Below are 15405 nucleotides of genomic sequence, written 5' to 3'. Positions count from 1 at the left end.
TTGGTAGTTACGATCTTGTCTCATCGCTGCAACTCCCAACGGGCTCGGGAGAGGCGAAGGTCGAGTCATGCGTCCTCTGAAACATGAACCGCCAAGCCGTGCTGCATCATAACACACTGCTCGCTTAACCCGGAAGCCAGCCGCACCATTCAACTCACACACAAGGAGACGCTAGAGCGCGATGAGCCAAGGAAAGCCCTCCAGACAAACCCTCCCCTAACCTGGACGGCACTGGGCCAATTGTGTGCTGCCCTATGGAGTCCCCGGCGGGCTGTGACACAGCCTGGGATGGAACCCCAGACTGTAGTGGCGCGTCAGCACTGCCAGTATCCATAATCACTGTCGCCCACCCTGGTCCACTTGATGAAAATATTGAGGGTAGGATCAGACTGTAGTTTTTTCAGGCACTCCTATTGGCTCAGATTTTTTGTTTTTGTTTTGTTTATTCTGCTCACACCAGACTTTTACCTCGTCTTCCACAAGGTATTAATGGGTTTGAACTGCATCTCTTCAAGACAGGTGGATTGGGTAACACTTGTGAGGGTAAAAAACACATACTCTGGTAGTGCTGAACATTTTCTGGTCAATAGAAATGTTAAAGTCAATAATAGGTGTTTTGTAACAAAATATGAATCTTGATTAAGAAGGGAGATTTCAGCTGGTGCAAGGTGCTTTTCGAAGAGGTTGACTATTTGGCTCGTCTGGCGTTGTACTGGTGCGTCAAAACCTGTCAGCAAATACAGTAAGCTCTTCTTTAATGTAAAATATACCCAATGGGACTCCTTGTACTAACATCTGATGGTCCATGAGACCATTGTCCTCATTTTTGATACCAAAGTAATGTGGCGGTTCTTGAACCATGAATCTTTGGTAACTGGAAAGCCCAGCTATTTTACTATGATTCCAGACTATTCCCATAAGACGTAGGCCTATTTGTTGTTCAAGTAAATACTTTATCGCCCCTATTTGGATAACCTAGGCCACCAGGTGAATTGTTGTAATTCAAGCAAAAAACATGTATGTTGAGTTGATAAATAAGCATAAGGGCAAATTACAGTGTTTTCATTCTAACAATGACAGGCCGAAGGGGTGCTGACAAGGCTTCTGGTGAAGAATGTGGAACTGGATCCCGCAAGACATGGTAAGTGTAGCATATACAGATGTAGATCATCTATAGTTCCAGTGACAATGTTGCCATTCGTTGCACTGATGAGTATCATGATGGTTGATAATATACAATTTCCTCTCTTAATATGCAAGTCAAATTGTATGGCTCTACCTGTAGGTGAGACTGAATGGAAAAACTCGTAACAACTGTTTACATTGTTTGCTCTCTCTCTCTCTCTCTCTCACTCTCACTCTCACGCTCTCTCTCTCTCTCTCTCTCTCTGTCTCTCTCTCTGTCTTTGTCTCTGTCTCTCTCCGGTTAAAAGGGGGGACTGATACTGTGCGTGTTAGGAGTGGTGCACTGACTAACCAGGTTCCAAATACACCTGCCAGAACACACATAAGTGTGACAGGTGAGACAGCATGATCTGACACACACATGGACCATTTAGAAATGTACTGTGAATACGTGTTAACAACATTACTTGAATAAGCTAGAGTTGCCCTAGGCTCACTAGTCTCGTCTGGATTCACAAAGCTAGATGACCACAGAGTGGCAAATGTATCTGCCATGGCTATTAAGATCATCAGTAGGTCTATAGAATAAAACATTTTGTGGAGCTTCGGAAGCTTACACTCTTAGAAAATGGGTTCTTCAGCCTCTGGGGAAAGGGTTCTAACCTGTAACCAAAAGGGTTATTCTATGAGGACAGCCGAAGAACCCTTTTAGGTTCTAGATAGCACCTTTTTTCTAAGAGTGTAGTGTAGGGATAAGTCGAGATCCGTAATAATGCTGTTGTAGTGTAGGTCTATTGCTCATTTTCTGCTATGAAAATATCTTTGTCATGTTGTCACTGACCATTGAGTAAGTCATATTCCAGTTATTATTATGTTTAATTGTCTGTATTTATAATGTTTTAATGTCTGCATTTGTTATATTTTACTGTCTGCAGATATTATTATGTTTTACTATCTGCATCTTTTTAGGTGAGCAGTTGGCCCAGACGATAGAGGCTGCCATCAGTGGTTCACCCCTGGGCGACCTCCTTCGCCAACCAGGTGGCTGTGGGGAGCAGAACATGATAGGCATGACTTTACCTCTCATCGCCACACATTACCTGGACAAGACCAAACAGTGGGATAAGGTGGGATTAGAACGCAGAAAGGAAGCAGTCAACTACATTGAAAAAGGTGAGAAAGTTATGAATGGAGTATTTAGCATTGATAACATTGATTGGAGTATTTGCATTATAGTTATGCTATTGGCCTAATGTTACAGTGAAGTTTTAGCAATTCATGTTTTTGTTTATCACATTTGATTTGGTTAACAACAACACAAAAAGCAATAGTTAGATTTTGGAAGTTTTTTTATTTTTATGCTTGAACAGATCAGGGGTGGGTTTCCTAGACTTTGTAGCGAACTTGGTACTTTATCTCTCGACAATCAGTGATGTAGGTGTAAATTAAAATAGGTGGGTAAATGCCCACTTTGGGGTGAGTAACGCGCCCTATATTTTCAATGCATTTTTCCGCGATTCGTGGGTAAACGCCCACTCAAAATAAGTGGGTTTACTTCCACTACACTACTGTCGACAACCCAGGCTGTACGCTACTAGTACAAAAGAAAATTGCTTCATTTGTCGACGTTTGTTTGTAAACGCACAGAAGATTGCCAGTTAAACATAGATTTGTATCATTGTTACTCTCACACTGCTTTGTGACTGAGTTGTGGAACGAAATAACTTAACACGTTAGCTACAAAGGCTTTGGGAAACTCACCACACTGCCTGTGGTGTTATCAGCACAAATTCTTTCTTATCAACACAAAACCAATCAGCTTTGATTATCTTCATGGTTCTTGGTTTTCTTTTGTTATATCAAGGTTATAATCAGGAACTGGCCTATCGGAAAAATGATGGATCATATGCTGCCTTTGACCATGAGCGTAGTGGTACCTGGTGAGCCACACCTTCCCCCACTCCCACTCAAACGTTCTCTATATCCTCCAATGTTCCACAATACCAGGGACACAACATTAGATATACAACAGATAGGCCTAGGTCTAATGTATGTTAAAGCAACAGTCTGCGATTGGTACATCAATTTGTTTTACAAAATTAATGACATTGCCATTGATTCAAGAAGAATTTAACAGCTGTTTTACCCCATTAGAACCCAAAATATAAGCTCATTTTTACTAAATTGTTTGTAAAAATGTTTACTGTTTTTTATATCATGAATGGTCAGTCCTTGCATCCACTGTTCCCCGGATGCCGATGACGTGGATGTCGATTAAGGCAGCCCTCCGCACCTCTCTGATTCAGAGGGGTTGGGTTAAATGCAGAAGACACATTTCAGTTGAATGCATTCAGTTGTACAACTGACTAGGTATCCCCCTTTCCTTTTCCCTTTCATAACTCTGTCTGCAAATTTGAGAGTGGTCAGTCCTTGCATCCCTCAGCTGTTTACCAAAACAAGTAACAGCCATTTTGTTGTTTTTCGAATTGCAGACTGCAGCTTTAACTGAATTGTAAATATAAACAAAAAAGATGTGAAAATGTTAAATGTTTGTTCATACGACTCTAACCTATAATTGAGTTAAAATTGTTCAGAGAAAAAAATCTTGAAATTATTATTTTATTCAAAAACATGTGTGTCACAGTTGTTGGCAGCCCAAGAAATTCTTATGAACAAAATCTAATTTATATATATTCCGATTAAAGATTTTATTTTTTAAAGTTCATCTGAGTCTTTGGGAACTCTTAAGTGGTCAATGACTTCCTGTTTCACTGGGGTATAAATATGAAGTGACACACAGGCTAAACTCCCTTAGTCATCCATCAGTGTGGGAAAGACCAGAAAACAGATAAATGAAATAAGACAAAAGGATGTTGGCCTTCACAAATCAGGCAATGGCTATAAAATAGATAGCTAAATGCCTGTTGTCTCCACTGTTAAGGCAATAATTAAGAAATGTAAAATAACTGGAGCTGTGATGAACATGCCTGGAAGAGGACGCAAGTGTATTTTGCCCCCACGCACAGTGAGAAAGATGGTTCAAGTGGCAAAACAATCTCCTAAGATCACAGTTGGAGAATTGAAGAAGTTGGTTACATCTTGGGGTCACCAAGTCTTCAAAACTACAATTAGACGCCACCTTCATGCCAACAAGTTATTTGTAAGAGTTGCCAGAAGAAAGCCTCTGCTGTCACCAAACCACACATTTAAGCACCTGGAGTTTCCTAAATGTCATTGGAACTTTGATTGGAACCAGGTTCTGTGGTCTGATGAGACTAAAATATAGCTTTTTGGCAACAAACACCAGAGGTGGGTTTGGCGTAAAAAGAGCCATGTTCATGCAGAAAATAACCTAATCCCCACTGTGAAGTATAGTGGCGGATTTGTGATGTTGTGGGGCTGTTTTACTTCCAAAGGCCCTGGCAACCTTGTTAGGATACATGGCATCATGGACTCCATCAAGTATCAGGAGATTTTAGGCCAAAACCTGTCTGCCTTTGCCAGGAGGCTAAAACTGGGTTGTTGTTGGATCTTCCAGCAGGACAACGATGCAAAGCATACCCCCAAATCCACACGAAAATGGTTCACTGACCATAGAATCAAGCTTTTGCAATGGCCATCCCAGTCCCCTGACCTAAACCACATTGAAAACCTGTGTTGTGAGCTGAAGAGGAGAGTCCACAAGTGAGGACCAAGGAATCTGAAGGATCTGGAGAGTTTCTCTATGGAGGAATGGTCTCAAATCCCATCCTATGTGTTCTCCCACCTCATCAAACATTATAGAAGTTGACTCAGAGCTGTTATCTTGGCAAAGGAAGGGTGCACAAGGGACTAAATGCAGGGGTGCCAATAATTGCGAAATGCATGTTTTTGAATAAAATTATTATTTCTTGATGACGATTTATTTTATTTTCGTAACAATTTTAACTCAATTAAAGGTTAGATTCATATGATAGTTTAGTGTAAGATCAAGCTGATAAACAACAAATACATTTTTCACAGCCTTTTTGGTTCATATTTACCTAGGGTGCCTATAATTCAAGACAATAAGACCTCATAATGGTGAGAAAAGACCAGAAGCAGGTTACACTGTGAGGAATCCACTTTAAGGAATCACAAATTAAGGCAATTTACAGTGCCTTCGGAAAGTATTCATACCCCTTGACTTATTCTCAATTTTGTTGCGTTACAGCCTGAATTCAAAATGTAATCAATATTTTTAAAAATCTCACCCATCTACACATAATACCCCATATTGACAAAGTGAAAACATGTTTTTTGAAATTTTAGCAAATATATTGAAAATGAAATATTGAAATATCTAATTTACATACACTACCAGTCAAAAGTTTGGACACACCTACTCATACAAGGGTTTTTCTTTATTTTTACTATTTTCTACATTGTAGAATAATAGTGAAGATATCAAAACTACGAAATAACACATATGGAATCATGTAGTAACCAAAAAACTGTTGGAACCAGGTTCTGTGGTCTGATGAGACTAAAAAATAGCTTTTTGGCAACAAACACCAGAGGTGGGTTTGGCGTAAAAAGAGCCATGTTCATGCAGAAAATAACCTAATCCCCACTGGGGGCAGCGGCGTCAGGAAGTCCAGGACCCAGTTGCACAGGGCGGGGTTCAGACCCAGGGCCTCGAGCTTAATGATGAGCTTGGAGGGTACTATGGTGTTGAATGCTGAGCTATAGTCAATGAACAGCATTCTTACATAGGTATTCCTCTTGTCCAGATGGGATGCAGCAGAGGTAACTCTGGGTCTTCCATTCCTGTGGTGGTCCTCATGAGAGCCAGTTTCATCATAACGCTTGATGGTTTTTGCGACTGAACTTGAAGAAACTTTGGACTTATTTGAGCTGTTCTTGCCATATTATGGACTTGGTCTTTTACCAACTAAAAGCGGTGAAGTTGTCCTGTCCCCTTAGCAGAAAAACACCCCCAAAGCATAATGTTTCCACCTCCATGTTTGACGGAGGGGATGGTGTTCTTGGGGTCATAGGCAGCATTCCTCCTCCTCCAAACACGGCGAGTTGAGTTGATGCCAAAGAGCTCGAATTTGGTCTCATCTGACCACAACACTTTCACCCAGTTCACCTCTGAATCATTCAGATGTTCATGGGCAAACTTCAGACGGCCCTGTATATGTGCTTTCTTGAGCAGGGGGACCTTGCGGGCGCTGCAGGATTTCAGTCCTTCACGGCGTAGTGTGTTACCAATTGTTTTCTTGGTGACTATGGTCCCAGCTGCCTTGAGATCATTGACAAGATCCTCCCGTGTAGTTCTGGGCTGATTCATCACCATTCTCATGATCATTGCAACTCCACGAGGTGAGATCTTGCATGGAGCCCCAGGCCGAGGGAGATTGACAGTTCTTTTGTGTTTCTTCCATTTGCGAATAATCGCACCAACTGTTGTCACCTTCTCACCAAGCTGCTTGGCGATGGTCTTGTAGCCCATTCCAGCCTTGTGTAGGTCTACAATCTTGTCCCTGACATCCTTGGAGAGCTCTTTGGTCTTGGCCATGGTGGAGAGTTTGGAATCTGATTGATTGATCGCTTCTGTGGACAGGTGTCTTTCATACAGGTAGCAAGCTGAGATTAGGAGCACTCCCTTTAAGAGTGTGCTCCTAATCTCAGCTCTTTACCTGTATAAAAGACACCTGGGAGCCAGAAATCTTTCTGATTGAGAGGGGGTCAAATACTTATTTCCCTCATTAAAATGCAAATCAATTTATAACATTTTTTACATGCGTTTTTCTGGATTTTTGTTGTTGTTATTCTGTCTCTCACTGTTCAAATAAACCTACCATTAAAATTATAGACTGATCATTTCTTTGTCAGTGGGCAAACGTACAAAATCAGCAGGGGATCAAATACTTTTTTCCCTCACTGTATGTATGGCAGGACCAAATCAGAGAGATAGGTAGGAGAAAGTCCATGTAATGCTTTGTAGGTCAGCAGTAAAACCTTGACCTCATTGACTCAAGATGTTTCAGCTTTTAATTTTGTTATTCATTTGTAAAAAGAAATAAAAATAAATTTAAAAAAAAGAAATACATAATTCCACTTTGACATTATGGGGTATTGTGGGTAGACACGTGACAACCCCCCCGCAATTGTATTAATTTTATCTTCATGCTGTAACACAACAAAATATGGAAAATGCCAAGGGGTGTGAATACTTTCTGAAGGCACTGTACGTGTTGACATTTAATTCAAGGCAGGGCAAATGATACCTAACTGTACCTAAATCTCATCCTTCCATCTAGGCTCACAGCTTATGTTGCTAAGGTATTTGCCATGTCAAACTCATTCATCGTTATTTCGGATGATGTCCTGTGCAGTGCAGTCAAGTGGCTTGTCATGGAAAGACAGCGTCCCAATGGCATTTTCGAGGAATCTGGCAAACTCCTACATCCCACCATGATGGTACTGTTTGTGTTGTTGGCAGAAATTCTATTTTAAAAAATAATAAACATTTTATTAATCATATTTTATTTCAGCTCATAAAACATGGGGCAGACACTTTATATGTTGCCTTTATATATTTTTTCAGTGTATTTCTCTGTTGTATCTTGGGTTTTTGAGAATGTAAAATATTCAACAACAAACCCAGATATCTACTTAGATATGGTCATTTCTGTCTGTGCCTGTCTACAGGGAGATGTACTGGGGAAAGACGTGGATGACACACTGACAGCGTTCGTGCTCATAGCCATGCAGGAAGCACACACAATATGTGAACATTACGATGGTATCAATGTAAGTGAAATGTATACATTCTCATGTTTTCCTATTCATTCTTTCATACCCATGTTTTCTATGGCCATGCATAGTCGAACAACAAAGGCAGTATTTTAAGAAGTCTATTGAGTAGTTTTTGAATGCCTTTTAGGATACTTTAAGAAGTTAGCAATTGCCTCTCTTCCTCTCTCTCCAGAACCTGCCAGACAGCATGAAAAAGGCTAAGCAATACCTGGAATCTCGGAATCAATACCTGACCAACCCTTATTCAGTGGCTATGACCTCATACGCCCTGGCTAACGAGGGCAAGCTTAACAAGGATATCCTATTCAAACACTCATCTACAGGTGACAGGATACATCCTCCTTTACACCAGTATAGTAGGAAATATTGAGCAATTGAAACCTATGATGGACAGTATTATGTAGCCTAACCCATTTCTGACTCTTATAGCCCGGTGCTCTCTGCATCAAAGAGCTACATTTTGCCAGTGTAGCAGATGTGTTTTTGTACATTTTGGTTTTGTAATAATAAATAATGTTTGTGTTTCCCCCACAGACCGTACCCACTGGTCTGTTTCAGACAATCACCTTCTCACACTGGAGGCCACAGCTTACGCCCTGTTGGCCCTGGTGAAGGCTGATGCCTTTGAGGAAGCTGGTCCCATCGTCAGATGGCTCAAAAGCCAGGGGTTTCAAAGAGGAGGTGACTCATCCACTCAGGTACAGCCAGACACATGTAACACGTAACATCAAGCATCCAACAAGGGCAAACAGGCTGGCTAACTAACCTTGGCTAAGATGGGCTAATGTCCATACATCATTTGAAACAGGCTGCTTCGGGGTCATGCAACATTATAATACAATATATGGAAATATGCCGTGTGGAATGCATAATGTTGGAGAAAGCTGCATTTAGGATACAACAAACACAACACTTAAGAGCCATTTTGTTTTAAGTATAAATTTTTTTCTAAAAAAGGTAGGGGTCAAAACAGGGGAGGTTAGCAAATAAAATCAAGTCAAATCAAATTTTATTTGTCACATACACGTGTTTAGCAGATGTTATTGCGGGTGTAGCAAAATGCTTGTCTTAGGGATATGATCTTTGACCCTCAGTAACTTTCTCACTCATTGTGATTCATGATTAATCCAGGATTATCCGTAATCATGGTAGCATCCCCATTAATGTAGAAGTGTTTAGAAATATATTATATTCTTATTTACAATAAAAGTGACTCCAAAATGAGACCAAACATTATGTACCATTCATTTCTATTGGGCACAAAATAATCTGAAACACAACCAAAACTAACTGAAAATACATCCAACAAGTTTGTAGAGTCCCAACAAGTTTGATGTAGTCATTACGTGCTAGGACTATGGGACCAAATACTAAACTTTATTTATAAGAATCTTTAGGGGTGTCAATAATTTTGACCCCTACCTTTTTGAGAAAAAAAAGTATTACTTGTAAAAACAAAAATCTCTTTTTCTGAGCAATGGTATTACAGTGGGGAAAAAAAGTATTTAGTCAGCCACCAATTGTGCAAGTTCTCCCACTTAAAAAGATGAGAGAGGCCTGTAAATTTCATCATAGGTACACGTCAACTATGACAGACAAATTGAGAGAAAAAAATCCAGAAAATCACATTGTAGGATTTTTAATGAATTTATTTGCAAATTATGGTGGAAAATAAGTATTTGGTCACCTACAAACAAGCAAGATTTCTGGCTCTCACAGACCTGTAACTTCTTCTTTAAGAGGCTCCTCTGTCCTCCACTCGTTACCTGTATTAATGGCACCTGTTTGAACTTGTTATCAGTATAAAAGACACCTGTCCACAACCTCAAACAGTCACACTCCAAACTCCACTATGGCCAAGACCAAAGAGCTGTCAAAGGACACCAGAAACAAAATTGTAGACCTGCACCAGGCTGGGAAGACTGAATCTGCAATAGGTAAGCAGCTTGGTTTGAAGAAATCAACTGTGGGAGCAATTATTAGGAAATGGAAGACATACAAGACCACTGATAATCTCCCTCGATCTGGGGATCCATGCAAGATCTCACCCCGTGGGGTCAAAATGATCACAAGAACGGTGAAATCCCAGAACCACACGGGGGGACCTAGTGAATGACCTGCAGAGAGCTGGGACCAAAGTAGCAAAGCCTACCATCAGTAACACACTACGCCGCCAGGGACTCAAATCCTGCAGTGCCCTGCTTAAGCCAGTACATGTCCAGGCCCGTCTGAAGTTTGCTAGAGTGCATTTGTATGATCCAGAAGAGGATTGGGAGAATGTCATATGGTCAGATGAAACCAAAATATAACTTTTTGGTAAAAACTCAACTCGTCGTGTTTGGAGGACAAAGAATGCTGAGTTGCATCCAAAGAACACCATACCTACTGTGAAGCATGGGGGTGGAAACATCATGCTTTGGGGCTGTTTTTCTGCAAAGGGACCAGGACGACTGATCCGTGAAAAGGAAAGAATGAATGGGGCCATGTATCGTGAGATTTTGAGTGAAAACCTCCTTCCGTCAGCAAGGGCATTGAAGATGAAACGTGGCTGGGTCTTTCAGCATGACAATGATCCCAAACACACCGCCCGGGCAACGAAGGAGTGGCTTCATAAGAAGCATTTCAAGGTCCTGGAGTGGCCTAGCCAGTCTCCAGATCTCAACCCCATAGAAAATCTTTGGAGGGAGTTGAAAGTTCGTGTTGCCCAGCGATAGCCCCAAAACATCACGGCTCTAGAGGAGATCTGCATGGAGGAATGGGCCAAAATACCAGCAACAGTGTGTGAAACCTTGTGAAGACTTACAGAAAACGTTTGACCTGTGTCATTGCCAACAAAGGGTATATAACAAAGTATTGAGAAACTTTTGTTATTGACCAAATACTTATTTGCCACCATAATTTGCAAATAAATTCATAAAAAATCCTACAATTTGATTTTCTGGATTTCTTTTCTCATTTTGTCTGTCATAGTTGACGTGTACCTATGATGAAAATTACAGGCCTCTCATCTTTTTAAGTGGGAGAACTTGCACAATTGGTGGCTGACTAAATACTTTTTTTCCCCACTGTATACTTAACAAAAATATAAACGCAACATGCAACAATTTCAAAGATTTTACTGAGTTACAGTTCATCTAAGGAAATCAGTCAAATGAAATAAATTCATTAGGCCCTAATCTATCGATTTCACGTGATTGGGAATAAAGATAATTTCAAAGCAATTTGCAGCATACAATATGGCTCAGTATTTGAATTCTTTATTTTATACAGTCATTATTGCTCATCTTTATCAAGGGTGTCATTCATTTCGGACCCGACTGTATATAGGTGTGGTACACTTTTAACCCCCTCCTTCTGTTTCTTCCAAAATAGGCCACTATCATGGTGTTCCAGGCTGTGGCAGAATACATGACGAAAGCAGGAAAAGTAAAAGACATTGATCTGAATGTGGATATTGATATCTCAGGGAGAGCTCAAGTCATCAAGTTGTCATTTAACAAGGGTAACGCCTTACTCACACGCACCAACAAGGTAAGGACCTATGTACACATAAGCCCCTTTGTAACACGTGACAAGTACAAACCTATTGTCCACGAGCCTAGAACACAGTATTGCCAAACTTTTGGGTCACTCGAATCACCCTTCTCAGTCAAAATGTTGTGGGTGTGAACATGGTTCCCTGAGGAAAGGAACAAAGCAACCTGCATCACATAAATGTATGTTAGAGGAAGTGAATTAAAAGAATAGTTGATCACAGTGAGAGACAAAGGAAGGCTATTTTGTCTGTTAGGCAGGTCTTAAATGAAAGTTTGTATTCTGTATAGGTCCAACTGCATGAGAACTTCACAGTAACTGCCAAAGGAACTGGTCAGGGGGAATTATTGGTAAGAATAATGTTTGAAAACATTTGATTGATAACATAAAGATAAAATGAGTACCCAAGGCTAACCAAGTAACACCAACCCTCTCCTTGCCTATCCGTGTCAAGGTTACAACCTTATACTATGCCATGCCCAAGGAGAAGAACCAAGACTGCAAAAACTTTGTGCTTAATGTGGAACTAGTAAAGCAGGCTAAAGGTAGGCTACTTGTCATGGCTATTGTATTTGAACTTGTTTCCACTCAACAGTGATAATTGAAGTTTTGTTTGTTTTGTTTTATTTCATTGAAATGGGGAAGTGCTAATAGTGGCAGATTTAAGTTTTGTGGTTGTTGATATCTGCAAGGCTTTAGTTGCCCCACTGTGTATGATGATGTCATATTGCTAAATCTACCTTCAAAATTACATCTCTTGTTTTTTAAGTTTCACTCAATGGAGCTAAAGAGACATATAAACTCTACATTGACGTGTTGTAAGTAAAAGAAAAACCTGAATTCTCAGGATATACTGTAATCACTGTCATACTGCCATAGGCCAATATTGTTATATTTGATTCTTATCTAGTGAGGAATAGGAAATACATCCAAAAATGAAATCAGCTAAAATCAAGTCTTCCTTATGGACACTCCCATTCTCTCCTAAGGTTTAACTCTGACAGAAAGGCCACCATGACCATTTTAGACATCGGCTTGCTGACTGGCTTTGTAGTTGACTTTGAGGATCTGAAAGAGGTGAGTGATCAATGTTGATATAGCAGATGGCTTGTGGTGCATCGCTACTGCCTTTCTGAGGCCTAGAAGTACTGTTGCCCAGGCCTGTATCCAGAAAACGCATTGGCATGTACTGGGTCAGTAGTATTGACTGTGCTTCTTGCAGATAGCCTCGACTCCAGGCATTCCAGCAGGTTTCTCCAGAACGCCTGGATTCATTGGATGTCAGAGAGGGATCACAGTGCTCCTTTTGGCTGAACAATTTCTGTGATACATACCTAGCAAAACAGCTTGCAGATATGCTATCTTAATTTGATCGCTCCGTTGTCGCAGAGAAATGCAAATTGTACTGTATTTGAGGTTTAAAAAGGCTTCTAAAGTTTCCACAAATCAGACTTGATTTGCCCTAATGAAAAATTTATCAACCCCTACAAAAATGTTCAGTAGTTATAATCCACATGATAATTCACATTTCTTGTTGCTACAGGATTATCTTCCTGCTGTGAGAAACATGGTCAAATTAAGATAGCAGATCTGTACAGTGGGGAAAAAAAGTATTTAGTCAGCCACCAATTGTGCAAGTTCTCCCACTTAAAAAGATGAGAGAGGCCTGTAATTTTCATCATAGGTACACGTCAACTATGACAGACAAATTGAGAAAAAAAATCCAGAAAATCACATTGTAGGATTTTTAATGAATTTATTTGCAAATTATGGTGGAAAATAAGTATTTGGTCACCTACAAACAAGCAAGATTTCTGGCTCTCACAGACCTGTAACTTCTTCTTTAAGAGGCTCCTCTGTCCTCCACTCGTTACCTTGAAAACAGAGTGGCAAAAAGTAAAGCTTAGATACCGTACTATTAACACATACTGGGTCCATCTTTATGAACATTTATTTTCTGTCTCAAAATACACATCAGGCAATTCAAATCATCAATGTAGTTGCACGTGATACATGTACATTTTAGTCAGTTATCCAGAGCGACTTACAGGAGCAATTAGGGTTAAGGGTATATCAACAGATTTTTCACCTAGTTGGCTCAGGGATTTGAACCAGTGACCTTTCGGTTACTGGCCCAACGGTCTTAGCTGCTAGGTTACCTTCCGCCCTGTATAGCTGTTCCCATAAGATAACCTGGCACATTTAGCCCTATGCTAACCTGACAAGCTCGCCGGTGATTATTTCCTGTGACAAATTCTTAGACTTTATATCCACCAACCAATGGCATTTCTTAAAATAGGTCGATTTGGCCACCAGAGGGATATTTTAAACCTCCAAATGTAAGGTTAACTTTTGTTTCACTTGGTTTGTAAAGTGTAGTGTCCCAATATTGTATGATCCTTGACCAGGCTACTAGCTACTAACGTTAGACAAAACTAAAAAGGCATGTTTTTTCCCAAATATGACAAAATCGCACATTTTTGCTTATCCGTTTCACACACATCCATGTGCTTTTACAGGGAAAAGATAAAGGAGGTCTATACAACATTTAAGTTTATCGTACATAGTAAAAAAAAAGTCTAAGAGCCTTATAGTCTTGTTAAATAGCTGTCATGTACCTCCATTACAATCGCTGCCAGGTGGCATACACGCTAAACCGGTTCACTGTGAATCTGCGGGGTACAGTATCAGTGGGTTCGAGGCCCCCTTGTGTCAAGCTTTTTTGTTAAGGAAAACATTGTTCTCTGCTGGTCCTCAATGATCGATTCAAATATGTGACGAAATAGATGATTATAATAATGCATGTAAAACGTTGTACATGTACAGTGGGGAAAAAAAGTATTTAGTCAGCCACCAATTGTGCAAGTTCTCCCACTTAAAAAGATGAGAGAGGCCTGTAATTTTCATCATAGGTACACGTCAACTATGACAGACAAATTGAGAATTTCTTTCTCCAGAAAATCACATTGTAGGATTTTTAATGAAGTTATTTGCAAATTATGGTGGAAAATAAGTATTTGGTCACCTACAAACAAGCAGGATTTCTGGCTCTCACAGACCTGTAACTTCTTCTTTAAGAGGCTCCTCTGTCCTCCACTCGTTACCTGTATTAATGGCACCTGTTTGAACTTGTTATCAGTATAAAAGACACCTGTCCACAACCTCAAACAGTCACACTCCAAACTCCACTATGGCCAAGACCAAAGAGCTGTCAAAGGACACCAGAAACAAAATTGTAGACCTGCACCAGGCTGGGAAGACTGAATCTGCAATAGGTAAGCAGCTTGGTTTGAAGAAATCAACTGTGGGAGCAATTATTAGGAAATGGAAGACATACAAGACCACTGATAATCTCCCTCGATCTGGGGCTCCACGCAAGATCTCACCCCCGTGGGGTCAAAATTATCACAAGAACGGTGAGCAAAAATCCCAGAACCACACGGGGGGACGTAGTGAATGACCTGCAGAGAGCTGGGACCAAAGTAACAAAGCCTACCATCAGTAACACACTACGCCGCCAGGGACTCAAATTCTGCAGTGCCAGACGTGTCCCCCCTGCTTAAGCCAGTACATGTCCAGGCCCGTCTGAAGTTTGCTAGAGTGCATTTGGATGATCCAGAAGAGGATTGGGGAGAATGTCATATGGTCAGATGAAACCAAAATAGAACTTTTTGGTAAAAACTCAACTCGTCGTGTTTGGAGGACAAAGAATGCTGAGTTGCATCCAAAGAACACCATACCTACTGTGAAGCATGGGGGGTGGAAACATCATGCTTTGGGGCTGTTTTTCTGCAAAGGGACCAGGACGACTGATCTGTGTAAAGGAAAGAATGAATGGGGCCATGTATCATGAGATTTTGAGTGAAAACCTCCTTCCATCAGCAAGGGCATTGAAGATGAAACGTGGCTGGGTCTTTCAGCATGACAATGATCCCAAACACACCGCCCGGGCAACGAAGG

At 40.6% G+C, this 15405-nt stretch overlaps 1 pseudogene; it reads left to right on the top strand.

Annotated features, from left to right (window-relative positions):
- The window catches only part of LOC121572671, a 50724-nt pseudogene that overhangs the window by 26353 nt on the left and 8966 nt on the right, over positions 1 to 15405 (top strand).

The sequence above is a fragment of the Coregonus clupeaformis genome, unplaced genomic scaffold, assembly GCF_020615455.1.
Source record: "Coregonus clupeaformis isolate EN_2021a unplaced genomic scaffold, ASM2061545v1 scaf0018, whole genome shotgun sequence".
NCBI lineage: Eukaryota > Metazoa > Chordata > Actinopteri > Salmoniformes > Salmonidae > Coregonus > Coregonus clupeaformis.
This window is presented reverse-complemented; position numbering and strand designations above follow the sequence as displayed.